At 40.5% G+C, this 14499-nt stretch overlaps 1 protein-coding gene across 3 annotated transcripts in view; it reads right to left on the reverse strand.

The window, feature by feature from the left end:
* Positions 1-14499, reverse strand: part of JCAD (junctional cadherin 5 associated) — an 85294-nt gene that overhangs the window by 43077 nt on the left and 27718 nt on the right. The window contains exon 2 of one of the 3 annotated variants that reach the window (XM_075827496.1): positions 6990-7051. The gene's annotated coding sequence lies outside the window, so the exon portion shown is untranslated. Of the gene's footprint in view, positions 1-5023; positions 5142-6498; positions 6587-6989; positions 7052-14499 lie in introns of those variants that run through there. The other 2 variants (XM_075827497.1, XM_075827499.1) reach the window with 2 other exon arrangements.

Genomic DNA, 14499 nt, shown 5'->3' on the forward strand with positions numbered 1-14499 from the left:
CAACATTGTATGTCCCCACTAGTACTCCTAGCCATAACCCTGCATTACTTCCCTCAGTAAATAAGTACAATGCAATGCGGTCATGACAAGTCAGGCATTGGGCAAACTGATCCACTAGGGTTGAGATTCGCCTTTGACTAATTTAATAGAATAATATGTGAATCAATTCCCTGATTGTATTCTATCAACCAGTGAATCCACGAATCAGCGAACCAGGCAAAGTGCTTCACTCATTTTTATTCCCAAGTCACATTAGTATCTCTATCTAGAAACCTTTCAGCAACTAACTGCATAGTCAAAATTCTGCTACACCTGCAGTGAGAGTCAAGGCCGTTCCTGCCTACAGACAAGGTGAAAATATAAAGACAAGAAAAGAACGTCTTCACTGTGAAAATTTCTCAGCGTCACATCTCGGCATTATATTTCCATTTTCATGGTTCTACCTTTTAAAATAACACCTTCTGATATATAAATATTGTCAGCATTGAGAAAGAATATTGCTTAAAGTTTTTTTTGGGTTTTATGTATATAAAATTTAATCACTCTATAAATGAAAACTTTGACAACTTTCTAATATACTTTCAATCCCTCACCATTTACAAGATATTTGATTGCTGTCAGTGACTACAAATACACATTTACATTCACGGGCTGCAAAACCGTATATAGCTAGTTCTGCTCCCAGCTGAGAAGTAGGTACAACTGTCACCAGTGCAGGCAATGCTCTGTGAGTCCAGGCTATGAAGTTCACTGAGCATGGCCTTTACACTTCTAAGCTAAATATGTGTTCTCTAAAAAAGTAAGAAGAATTGAAACACAAATGGGGTGGGCGGAGCTTAGTGAACGGGGCGGGGCCACTCACAGGGCTACAAATTTACAGTCGTAGGTTTGACTTCCCGGCTCAAGTAAGACCAGAGATGCGCCTCATTTATTAAGAGGCGTGCAATCTTTATATTAAGACTGGAGAATGAAATGCCCCCATAGTATATTAGAAAGTTGTAGAACTGTTAATTTATACAGTGATATTATTTATATAAAACCAGTAAAACCCCCTGAATGATGGTTGACGCTTCCGTTATCTCAACGTGAGTAAAGGAGTAAAGTGTGGACATCAGGGAGATGTTGGTACTCACATAACATTGTCGGCAATGTTAGGCTCTCTTCACACTGGTGTTATGGGGTTTCTGTCAAATATTCCAGTATTCTTAAAGACAGTATTATTCTGCAGCACTTTTCTTGCCATCATAAATACCGGATGCCTGAAGCAAACCTGGAGGACCCCATTGTAAGTCAATGGGAACGTCAAGATTCGTTGAGATCCTGCATAGCTGTCGCGGCTCCATTATAAATGGAAGCCATGACACTAGTGTGAACAGAGCCTTATACTGTCTTTACAACTGTTTTTTTCTAACATAATTGAAAGGTCAAAGTATAGTATATAGTATATAGTATAGTATAGTATAGTATAGTATAGTATCACTTCACCTAAAAATAAAATTTATACTACACAATCGGAGCTGGTTGTTGGATCATGCAGTGTTAAACTAAGAAAGTGAATGGGTGACCATCCAATACATGGTACTGCTCTTGGACTCTTTCCAGCAGCCCCTTGATCTGGCTTCTGAAGGGGGATAAGAAGCAGAAGACTCCTCTCTATGACGTCCATATCCCCTATAAGAGCACATGCACAGAGGCTGTCTGTAACAGTTGCCCTTATATAATGATGTCTGTCTGGTGACGTTCAAGTTGATGATTTAGGGAACCAAACATCTATTGGCCATGGAAAATATTTTATTATGAGTTGAAAAAGATCTAAATACTTCTTTATACAGCCCTCACACCTCGTCCTTGATAAACTGGTGGTAAAGTTATCTACAATGGGGGATCAGTTTCCCCTTCGCAACCAATCAGTTTCCAGAACTCACTTTTCAGTAGCCCTTTTTTAAATGAAAGCTGCCATCTGATTGGTTAGGCCTCATGCACACGACCGTAAAAACACCCGTTATTGCGGGTCGTTATTACGACCCGCAATAACGGGCTCATAGGCTTCTGTTAGCCACGGGTACCTTCCCGTTTGCTCACGGGAAGGTACCCGTGCCGTTAAAAAAGATAGAACATGCCCTATTTCATGCCGTAATAACGGCACGGGCATCCCATAGAAGTCTATGGGGCTCCCGTAATCATGGGTGGCTGCGTGTGTTCACCCGTGATTACGGGAGCGTTGCGAGGTGAGGCGAGGTCAGGGGACTACCCGGTCTGCAGGCCACAGCCCAGTGGCGTAACTACCGCCGGGACTACAATGAAAACTATGGCAGAGAGGGGAGGTATCTCCCCGCTCTGCCATAAACAAAAGACATGTATCCCCTATCCTGTAAAAAATAAAAATAAAAGACGTTCATACTTACCGACAACTTCCTGCTTCTCCAGTCCGGTCTCCCGCCCGTTGCCTTGGTGACGCGTCCCTCTCGACATCCGGGCCGACGTCCTGGATGACGTTTCAGGCCATGTGACCGCTGCAGCCAATCACAGGTCAATCACAGACTGCAGCGGTCACATGGACTGCCGCGTCATCCAGGGATGTCGGGCTGGATGTGAAGAGAGGGACGCGTCACCAAGACAACGGCCGGGTAAGTATGAATTTCTTTAACTTTTATTACAGAAAAGGCTGTCCCTTCTCTCTATCCTGCACTGATAGAGAGAAGGGGCTGCCGATTAGTGCAGTGCTATTTTGCTGCCAAAAACGTGCTCGTAAATACGGGTGGAATACGTGTGACACCGGACCCATATTTACGAGCACGGGTTCGTAAATACTGGTGCAAAACGGGTGGAATACGTGTGACACCGGACCCGTATTTACGCCAGTATTTACGGGTGTGAAAAAATACGGTCGTGTGCATGAGGCCTTAGTCCAGGCAAATGCTTTACTTTTTCCTTGGTCCAATTTTGATAAACTTCTCCCAATGTGTTAATTGCTGATGATATATAAAGTGCCACATAATATATAATGATATGATATGATACACAGCTGAGTACTATAGCAGTGACATAACTAGTTCTCTGTGGCATCAGCATTATTATGGAGAGACACATATATAGGTTAGTCAACATTGGTTCTCAAAGGGGTTCATTTACATTCAATCAAAGTAAACAACCTGGTCTTCCCTGGATGTGTCTTGTACAGGTCATCTGCAGCATTTTAAGTGCGAACCATTCACCCCACAGCCATTTGTATAATAGGCAAACAGACACTACCCCAAATATATTACAAGCAAGATCATATAGTACTAGTTCTTTCCTACGATCAATATACAGAGAGACAAAGTAATAAAAACGTTAACCCAAACAGATAGGAGCTATTAGGTTGGCTTTCTACTCTATGATGCCAATTGATATCCTCTTAGATGCCCGATCCCTGTGCTCCTTCTCATACTTTTTTTGAAACTAAGGAAGCATATGCATCATATTGGCTTCAGGTTTAGATTAAATATAGTTTGGAAAGGTCTTACATATTTTTTTTAGTTATATATTCCATTCATTTTAGGAAAGTTTTAGGGGCTTGGTTATCCCAGGAGAGCCTTTGTTACATTGTGGTGACATCACCTACGTAATACATGTTCTTCCTGAGGATGCAGACTAGTCCACACATTTGCAGTCTGTTAATATAATCAGCAAATCACCCATAATCAACAAGGTAACCATGTTCAAACTGCAGAGTGTTTGATTCCATTACCAAATATTTCCCTGCTATAGTAATTAATGACTATTATATCATATTTGTCAAGAATTCTATTCAAAGGGCATTGTAAAGGAGTTCTACACTTTGGACAATATCTTTTTGTTATAAGGGGGCAAAAGCGATCAGCTGTATTCTATCTGGGAACCTGGCCGCAAGTGTTAAATTTTCCTTCAGCGCCTCCACAGGAGAAACAAAGTATTACATGGTTTCTATTAAAACCAATGTACAGTCCAAGTAATGCTGTGACGTGTTGGGTCCTCCAGAGTGGGAAATGCTCTTTGTAAATACTCTGCCCTGTGGCTAATATATAAGGGTCCATAATGGGGGACTCCCTCTATTAACATATAGTTCCTTAATAGTTTAATTGAAAATATGTTTCCTAAACCATACAGCCCCTTTAAAAGATCAAATGATGACTATGATAGGTATGACGATTACTGGATATCATAGATGATTAATTTAAAAGGCAAAATCTGGCACTATATTTGGGAGCAAATTTTTGTCGTTGGTGCGAAGACTCCTCACTTCTGTGTAAGACAGGCCAGGTAAGGCCTTGTTCACATATGCAGTGGAGACTCCATTAGGGGCCTCCGTCGTAGATCGAGATGAAAATCCCAGACAACCTGGACACCCCAACGTAAACCAGATGGAACTCATTAAGTCAATGGGTTCTGTCGACGGCCAGTGTTCTCTGTTGTACAATGGAACCGGCGCTTCCGGTATTTTCGTTGTTAGGCTCCTCTGAAGAGAACAACGGAAACAACGACGCAGGTGTGAACACAGCCTTAGTTGTGCTTTTGAAAGTCTAATATGATGCTACTTTACAGATAAAGGGTTGGTATGGAGACATGAGCTGGAGGAGGCAAAATTATATTTTTTTGCAATGAAGTTTTATTTTTTAAACAATTTCTTTATTTATAGTTTATTTTTATTGTATCTACCATAATGAGAACTATGTAAAGAAACAAAGGCAGTGCTATGTTTTCAATGTCATTCTGTATTATCAACATCACAATGAGAAGTAATGATGTGGGGAAGGTGGGATGCAGATATAAAGAGAGGTCAGTGGAGCACAATAAAAAAATTGGCCTTTTGTTATCATTGTCAAATGAACAGGTTTCCTATTATTTAGCGTCATCTAAAGAAAAACGGATTACATATATAGTTACTAATGGTTGACTCATATTTCCAAATAACACATATGATAGAGGGCCACTCTGTACGACAACTTGCCTATTTATATAACTGTATGAAAATGAATTTGTATTCACATTATTAATTTCTTACCTTAAAAAATAAAAAGCTTTCTCAGACATGTTTGGAGAGGACATTTTATATTCATCAATGCCGTTTAACACAGGGCAAAACAAAATAACTAGGATAACGTTCACGAAATTGCTGCAACAAAATTTCTGCATAATATCTAAAGCGATTGTCTAGTTTAGAAATAATACTTTTTCATTTTACTTTTTCACTTGTTTCATAATACTCTATTACGGTATTCAGTTTTAATAGAGGAAATTCCTAATTCAGGGCCTACATCAATAAGTCAGAGTGGAGAACAGCTACAACGAGAATTAGTATCTCTGGAAACCTGGAATGCCCAATCATTACAAAGACAGACAATTGAGTTCAATGGGCACAATGTAATGCTTCATTTCCCCTGTGGTGGCGCTGTAGGGGATTTTAACACTTGCTGCCAGAAAACCCTGCAGATTACAGCTGATCACTGGATGTCACAACAGCGGGGAACCCTGTGATCAGCTTATTTTTTGGGGGCCGCTTCTTAAAAGACAAGGTTCTCCAATTTTGGCACATAATATCAACTGAATAATGGCAATGTGGCTAATGTAGGAAGAAGAATTCCTAGATTTAGATGTATTTGTATATTAATTTACTAATTAAATAATTAATATTTACAAAAAGGTGTAGTCCTAGAAGAAACTGGAAATAATATATCCTAGCGTGGTGGGCTAATATTTAGCTACATGAAGCAGATAGAACAGGAAGATCTATATGCTGTACAAAAGACTGCCTCTCCGTGCTACACAGGCTTGTTTTTACGTCCCTTCTATTTTGAACCAGGACGAATGAGAGTATAGAACACATAATAATGCAGCTTCACTTTTAGCGCCTGAAACCCCCCCCCCCCCCCTCCTGCTCCTCTGAGCAGTTCAGGAAAAAAATCTAGTTAAAGGCTGATATTTTTTCTGCCAACACTAGAGGGAGCTCACTGCATATGAAGTTGAGAGGTCTAAAGATCGAGTGATCTCCCCCTAGTGGCAGCTGCAGAAAGACACAATTTTATCACGTTACGTAATGGATGTGTGAAGGGAAGCAGGGGATTTGGAGCTCTATAAAAAAGAAAGAAAGAAAGAAAGAAGAATGGTCCAAGGAATTATTTTGTCATTCACTACTTTTGATCTGTTCAAAAATATGTTGCAATTCATGTGCATGGGGTATTTTATGCCGCATTCACATGCTCTGAAAAATAATAAAATCTTAAGCATGTTCAATATTGCTGCGGATTCCGTGCTCTAAAGCTTTGAATTAGCTCTATTGACTTAAAACAAAAAAACGAATCCGCATGCGGATGCGCAAATTTCTGCCATGGATTATCTTGAAAATGTATTGTGTACACATACCCTAAAATGTAGGAAAAAGTTAAAGGGGTTTTCCGAGTTCATGAGAAAACAAACAAACCCTGTAATTTCATTTGTACTTGATAATAAACATGTTCCTATCCTAGCATTAAAAATTACTTTGCTGCCGCTATCTGAATCTCCATCGCGCAGTGTTTGTTTACATCGCGGGGCTGCATCTCCACCAGACACCGATGTAAGGTGCTGTTCTGTACAAAAGTACAGTGGGGACAGCGCTTGACTGGCCCCTGTATGTCATGTCACTAGTGACGTCTCGTATACTGGGAGGGACTAGCAGCTTCTTCACCATAGGATAGGTACACGGGATGTAACTAGTGCAGGACCTAAAGATTACGTCACAGGTCACATGACGCGCTGCCACATCTAGAAACGGGGGCACTATTCTAAAAGTAAGTAAATTACAAAGTTTATCTTGCATCTGAGATAAACTTTCCTGCTGATATTGAGCTGATAATGGAAAACCCCTTTAAAGTTACTATTTTAAAATCACATAAAATCTAATATCTATGATTTCTAAGTTTGTCCCTAGAAAGTCAGTTTACAAATACTACAATGAGAGAAAATGTAGCGGTAGAAGTTGACATACTCACTGGTGGGATATTATTCCTGGCTCGTGTCCGTCATCAACTCTTCTCAAATCAGACTGCGGGACCTGTGTGAAAAAACTATTTTGTTAGTTTATACAATTTGTGTGACTTTCTATACATAAATATTATATCAATGGGGCCGCTAAGAATCCCTTTGATCAATTGACATCACCAGGACAACATTGGTGTAAGGGTTAATTTTTCGTTGCAGCAAAGTAATACTTGGCACCCACTAAAATCACTCAAAGAGCATCCATGATTTCGGTGGACATTGTGGCCATCTATTCAACAAGGTGTTGTCTAAAAAACACACAGTCCCTATTCACATTAGTGTCAAAGCTTCTGTTATTAACGCAGCCATGTCAGCTTTGGCAGATCTGTTTTGCAATGTATCCTAAGAAATCCTAATAGATCTTATGGGTTCAGTTTTTTTTGTTTTCTTTCAGGGAGAATAGCGCAGAAAACAATTGTAAACCAGACATAACACAGATTAGTGGCAGTGTGAACGTTTCATTATTAAATTTGTGAAAACCATGGCACAGAAATTCTACCAAAAGAAACTAAAGTCTAAGAAGGTCGAAAAAGGTCACAACCGAGATATTCCGATACATGAGTATAAACAAGGTCACAATATTGCCTCTCCAGAAGTCATTGATTTCTGTCAAGTCTCATGCGTATTTCTACATGAGACTGAATTTGGCACCAGAAGAGGTAGAGGTGCCCGCCACACGATTCTTCTACACCAAGTAGACAAGCATCCGATTGGTTGGAGTGAAGGGGAGAGGCTGCTGTGCCGTTGAATACCTCTTGGTCCGCGACGGTGGCGTCTGTAACCGGCTGTACCTGTCATGAGGGTGATGCTGTTGAGGTGTTTATATAACGCTAACGTATTCCGCAGTGCTGTACAGAAGTTGTGATAACTCACTGTTCTCAGTGAGACTCACACTCTAAATTCCTTATCTGTATGTTTTTGAAGTGTGGGAGAAAAGTGGAGATGTTTTTGTTTTTTTGCAGTTTTATTGCTTTTTCTTGATTGTCATAATCGTGGTAAAATATGTCACAGTTTTTGATATTACAAAAATCACTGCAAACAACCTTGACAAAACTGTAAAAAGTCTCATGTAAACATACCCTAATGTAATAAAGAGCACAGCAATGGATGGTGCATACAGAACAACCCCTGTTTATATACACTGCACTGTGTGTGCGTGCGTATATGTAGTGATCCTCTGTAAACGCTGCAGTTAGTCACAGTCTGACCGCAGTGTTTGCAATACTTGTGTAATGACTGACCACAACATTTACAGCAAAGGGTGTGACAGTTACTGCAAATGATATACTCCTCCTCGGCTACTAGGAATATTTTAACTTTGCTGTAAAATATTTAGTGAAACATCTGCAGTTACATATACTTAAACATTAAAGAGATGTCTAATGTAAAATATACAGAATGTATGCCCGATGCTACGGTGGATTACAATTCTATAGTTTCATCAATTTATCTTTTTAGATTAATTCTGTCATCTGAACAGCTGTGATGAGCTAATATTTAGAAACTACAGAGACTTTAGGATACTTAAAGGTGTTTTCTCATAATCAAAATGTATCACCTATACACAGGATAGGTGATAAATATCTGATCAGTGAGGGGACGACCGTTGGGACCCCCACCGATCACAAGAATGGGCTTACCTTGCTGTATGGGAGCCCCATATAGAGTTTTACATCGCATACTCGGCCACCGCTCCATTAATCTCTATGGGGCTGCCAAGCGTTATATTCGGCAGCTCCATAGAGATGAATAGAGCAGTGGCCGAGCATGCGTAGTACAGCTCCATTCCTATGGGGCTCCCAGATACAGCAAGGTAAGCCCATTCTCGTGATCAGATATTTATCACCTATTCTGTGGATACGTGATAAATAATGATTATGGGAAAACCCCTTTAAGGTGTTGCTCTATTTTTCAGGTACTTTATGGAATTGCTTAAAGAGGTATTCCCATCTAGGATATGTATGGCATATCAATGGGATATGCCATAAATGTCTGATAGATGTGAGTCCCAGCTCTAGGACCTGCATCTATCTCCAGAACGGGGGTCACCTGACCCACGTCCCACCAGATGAGGCCGTCATCACATCTAGATAAAGAATAAATGGAAATTTTGCCTCGTGTGTGTGGCTTCCTCTATTCACTTCAATGGGAGTTACAGAGACAGCCTAGCATGCCTGCCCATTCTCCATGGTCCGCTCATCCTCTGTGTAGATGCGGCAGCTGGCAACTGTCTATACCAGGTAGAATGTTGGTCGGATGACCCCCATTCAGGGCTGGGACCCACATCTATCAGACATTTATGTAATATTTTGTGGATGTGCCATAAATGTTTTAGTTTAGAACACCCCTATAAATTTTTGGTTTTCTCACTGATAATTTGTAGCGGTAGGCATTCCATGTGCTGCCATAGAAAGCCTCTTTACGGCACCCAGGGGTTGCTTCTAGGGTAGAATATCTATGGAAAACATACTTTTTTTGTGTGTTTTGTATGAATCCGACATAAAAAAATTCTGTATGTCTCTGTATGAAATTGGAGGCATGTGGAAGTATAGCATGGACAGACTTCTATGGCTGCCACATTATAGCCCCATACAACTCGGAGCTTGTACAGCGCCATAATACGGCTATGTGCATGAGGGTTTAATTTAACTGATTTGTGGCCCATTTTTTAATGTGAACATGTGAATGTAATCGTAAAGTTAATGTAAATTTATGATATATAATCTCCCAAGCACAATGGAACCGTCCAATCTACAGTAATTAGCAGAACATTGTTAAAACTTAATACAATTTGCAAAAAAAATAAAATAGAGAATCAAATTTAAATGACTATAACACAATTTTAATGTTGTGATCCCTGGAATAAATAACTGGGTAGGAATGGCAGTAATCTAGTGATTTATTCTATACTCTTGGCATTGAAAAGGAGTAATGTGGACAAATAATGAGAACACCCGGAAGCTTCTTCTAATTCACCATGTATAGAAAGTACACATGAATCCAATTTTAATTATTAATGGAATAACAGGCGCAGAGGATGAATATGAGCCTCACATGTAGGTTTGGAATATGTCTAACTGCCGGGTCCAAATATGAGGAAATAATAAGGCCTTGTTCATTCACACGGCGCTTAAAAAAAGATGTATAAATGTGTCAAAAACGCTAGCCTTTTTGTAAAGCACTTTTTAAAATACAGTTTTTTTTACGCGATTCGTGCACGTTTTTAGCGCGTTTTTTTGGCCATTGACTATGGTAATTAGACGCATTTTTGGCATGTTTTCGGACGCTTTACGTGCCACGAATTGAGCTGATGCTACTTTTTTTACGCTACGCATTTTTTTAAACACGCGTGCGTATGTACTACAATGCGCTTTCCCATTAATGTCAATGTGAAGCTTAAAGCATGCGTTTTTTACGCTTTTTCTGTGCTCAAAACGTGTCAAAAACTTGTCTAATACACGCCGTGTGAACAAGGCCAATAGTAATTGTAACGTATCCCTCTCGTGTTCACACCATATGTTTTGGTGTTTATTTGACTTTTTTGTCAAATTGATATCAATGGTGATGGAAACGGAAGCTGTGGTTTCAGTTTGACTTTCCGTTGCGGGGTTCACCCGACGGAAACCTCAGATGAAAACCCGGAACAGAAAGCCAACACTTATGTGAACAGGCCCTAAGTGATATTCAGAGCTCCAGATTCTGGTTTGGGGGCACCTGCTCTTTTAACCCTTTATGATCTTTTAGATCTTCTTATATACAGGGTCTCGCGACAGTATGGTCAATGAATATGAAACCAAAATATAGGAGAGTCCAAGTTTTTTGCAGGTAGAAAAATCTACCTCAAAATTTTGAGGCAGATATTGATCTGCCTGCACGACGTTTGCCGCAATTTTCGCCCGCGGCCATTGAACACCACGAAAAAGGCTTTCTCTGCCTCCAATTGATGTCAATGGGAGGTCAGAGATGTGAACGCTTGAAGATAAGGCTTGTCGCTTTTTTAAATCAATGGGGGGCGTATTCGGAAGTTTTTGGGAGTTTCCTGGTTTAATGTAAATAAGGTTTATCCACTGTATAATCAAAGGGTTTATGTTTCAAATCCTCACTCATCCTTTCATGATATCTGCTTCTCGTCAGTGAATAGAAACATTTTTGTTTACATCCAGAGGTTAAAAACCTGTCCTGATCATGTCCAACTGACACAAATCATGAAAATGGCAAGGAATTGAAACACAAAGTTAATTAGAAAGTTGCAATACTTTTAATGATTAAGCCAGGGACGTAACTTAAAACTCTTTGGCCCCAATGCAAAATTTGTAACAGAGGCCTCCAACCTATCATGTGCCATTTATAATACTGGGGTCTTTAGCCCACTTTGACACCAGAGCCCGGGTGTGACTGCTACCTCCGCACCCCCTATAGCTATTTTAACACCGGCGGGTGATGTTTCTGTGGGCAGTCCCCGCTGCCGGATTGCTCACCTTCTCCACCGGCATCCTGGTCTCTCTGCTACCTCCCATGGCCGCACTCCTACACTTGTTCGTTGCCACTCTGCACGGATGTCCCCTAGGACGGTTCTTAAAGAGCCAGTGCACGCTTTCACAATCTTTGCCAACCAATTCCCAATGCTCTGGGCTTATTTAAAGCAGCCCCTCTGATCACCTGGTGCCTGAGCAACTTTGGTGTAAAATTTCAGCAAACTAGAAACTTATAAGATGTTAAAGGGTAACTTAACGTTCAACAAACTTCTGACATGTCATAGTGACATGTCAGTAGTTTTAATTGGTGGGGTCTGAGCACTTAGACCCCCACAAATGACTAAAATAAAGCGATAGAATCGCTCATGTGAGCGCTGAGCCGCTTCGTTTCTATTTGGCTTTTTCCAGAAAGCCGATGTAGCAGTGTACGGGCCCATAGACTTTCTATTTAATTCGTACACCGCTACATTGATTTCCGGAAAAGTGTCTGAGTGCTCACACGGGTTCTTCTGCCACTTTGTTTAAGCGATTGGTGGGGGTATCAGTGCTCGGACCGCCACCGATCAAAACTTCTGACATGTCACTATCCTTTAAGTTTAACCATAAAAACATGAACAATCCTTCCTATGGCCGTCAGACTAAATGAGTGGAAGTCCGCTGTTAACCGCGTGTAAGAAGCAAGTCTATATAATAAGAACTTCTCATTCCATTCTACTTTGGAGTGATCTACATTTGGAAACAAGATTCCTGTCTCTTATCTTAATTGCACAACCTTGGAAACTATCTATTCCAAAACACAAAACTGACTTCTCCTTGTAATAAATCACATGGAGGTATGTGAGCTATTCCTCACTGATACCAGAGGTTTTAACACTTCCAAGAAAAGTTAAGTGGGCCAAGGAGGACTTTTCTATCGCCAACAAAATAAAAAAAGAGAACTGACAAGAGGAAAAATATAACATCTCTAGACAATTTGGAGTGTTACAGTCATAGCCTAATACCAAAGTACTACGAAAGGAACTTGATTTTTGAGTAGAGGATTTGGGACTTATTAGGAATTAGACGCCGTTATCATATGTTGTAGGTAAGCCAAGGAATGTGTGTAACTGATAGAGATACGGTAACCAGAAGGCAATTTATTTATAATGAATATCTTACATTTTGTTCATATGAGGGGGTCTCAATATAACGTGACATAGAAACCATAGTTATATACTTTGCTAACCCCTTAGTGCCCCATTTTCATATTATATTGGAATAGATTCAGGAATAGAATAAATTCATTTAAGTCAACAGATGAAAACCTGCAAATTGCTTGTGAAAAAACTGTGTAGTTTTGTGAAAACCCACAAAATTCCGCAATCAGTTTGTGTTTATCCTAAAAGAGGAATTTATTAGAAACCCACCATGATGAGATTTCCGTCCAATAATAAGAACATCTACCACTATAAAACACTTGCAGAATGGCAAAGAGCTAGCGTTGACTAAGGAACACGACTGTTCAGAAGTGCTTACTCTGGTGAGGTTACCACGCTCAACTGTGCTCAACATTCATGCGTACGGTTTAACCTAAACTTTAGCTCTTTAGCTGTCAAGAAGACATCTTCTGTCCGTACAGTGCATTCGGAAAGTCTTCAGACCCTTTAACTTTTTACACATTTTCTGATGTTGAGGCATTGTGCTAAAATAAAAAAAAATCATGTTTTCCCCATCATTCTGCACTCAATACGACATAATGAGAAAGTGAAAAAAGAATTATAGAAATTTTTGCAAATGGATTTAAAATGAAAAACTCAAATTTCGCATGGACATAAGTATTAAAACCCTTTACTATGACACTTGAAATTTATCTCTGGGGCCTCCCATTTCTCCAGATCATCTTTGAAATGTTTCTCCACCTTGATTGGAGTCCACCTGTGGTAAAGTCATTTGATTGGACATGATTTGGAAAGACACACCCCTGTATATAAGATCTCACCACTGACAATGCATATCAGAACAAAAACCAAGCCAGAGGAGAGAACTGCCTGTAGAGGTCAGAGACAGGATTGTGTGGAGGCACCGATCTGGAGAAGGGTACAAAAAGATTTCTGCTACACTGAAAGTTCACAAGAGCACAATGGCCTCCATAATTCTTAAATGGAAGAAGTTTGGAATAACCAAGACTCTTCCTAGAGCCGGCTGCACCAACAAAATAAGTAATCGGGGGAGAAGGGCCTTGTTAACAGAGGTGACCAAGAACCCAATGGTCAATCTGGCTGAACTCCAAAGATCCTGTGTGCAGATGGGAGAAACTTCCATAAGGTCAACCATCAGCAGAACTCCCCCAATCTGGGTTTATGCCAATTTGGCTAGAAAGAACACTCTCCTCAGTAAAAGACACATAAATGCAGCCTGGAGTTTGAAAAAAAGTACCTAAAGGACTTTCAGACTGTAAGAAACAAGATTCTGTGGTCTGACGAAACAGAGATTGAACTTTTTGGCCACAATTCTAAGCGTCATGTCTGGAGAAAACCAGGCACTGCTCATCACCTGCCCAATACCATCCCTACAGTGAAGCATAGTGGTGGCATCCTCATGCTGTGGGGGTGTTTTCCCAGAGGTTGGGACATGGAGACAGATCCGGGTTGAGGGAAAGATGAATGGAGCAAGGTACAGAGATATTCTTAATGAAAACCTTATCCAGAGTGCTCTGGACCTCAGACTGGATGGAAGGTTCACCTTCCAACAAGACAATGACCCTAAGCATACAGCCAAGACAACACAGGAGTGGCTTAGGGACAACTCTGTAAATGTCCTTGAGTGGCCCAGCCAGAGCCACGACTTGAACCCAATTGAACATCTCTGGAGAAACTGAAAATGGCTGTCCACCGACGGTCCCCATCCAACCTGACAAAGCTTGAGAGGATCTGCAGAGAAGAATGGCAAAAAATTCACAAATCCAGGCGTGTAAACCTTGCGGCATCATACCCAAGAAGACTGGAGG

Source organism: Rhinoderma darwinii, chromosome 5 (genome assembly GCF_050947455.1).
Source record: "Rhinoderma darwinii isolate aRhiDar2 chromosome 5, aRhiDar2.hap1, whole genome shotgun sequence".
NCBI lineage: Eukaryota > Metazoa > Chordata > Amphibia > Anura > Rhinodermatidae > Rhinoderma > Rhinoderma darwinii.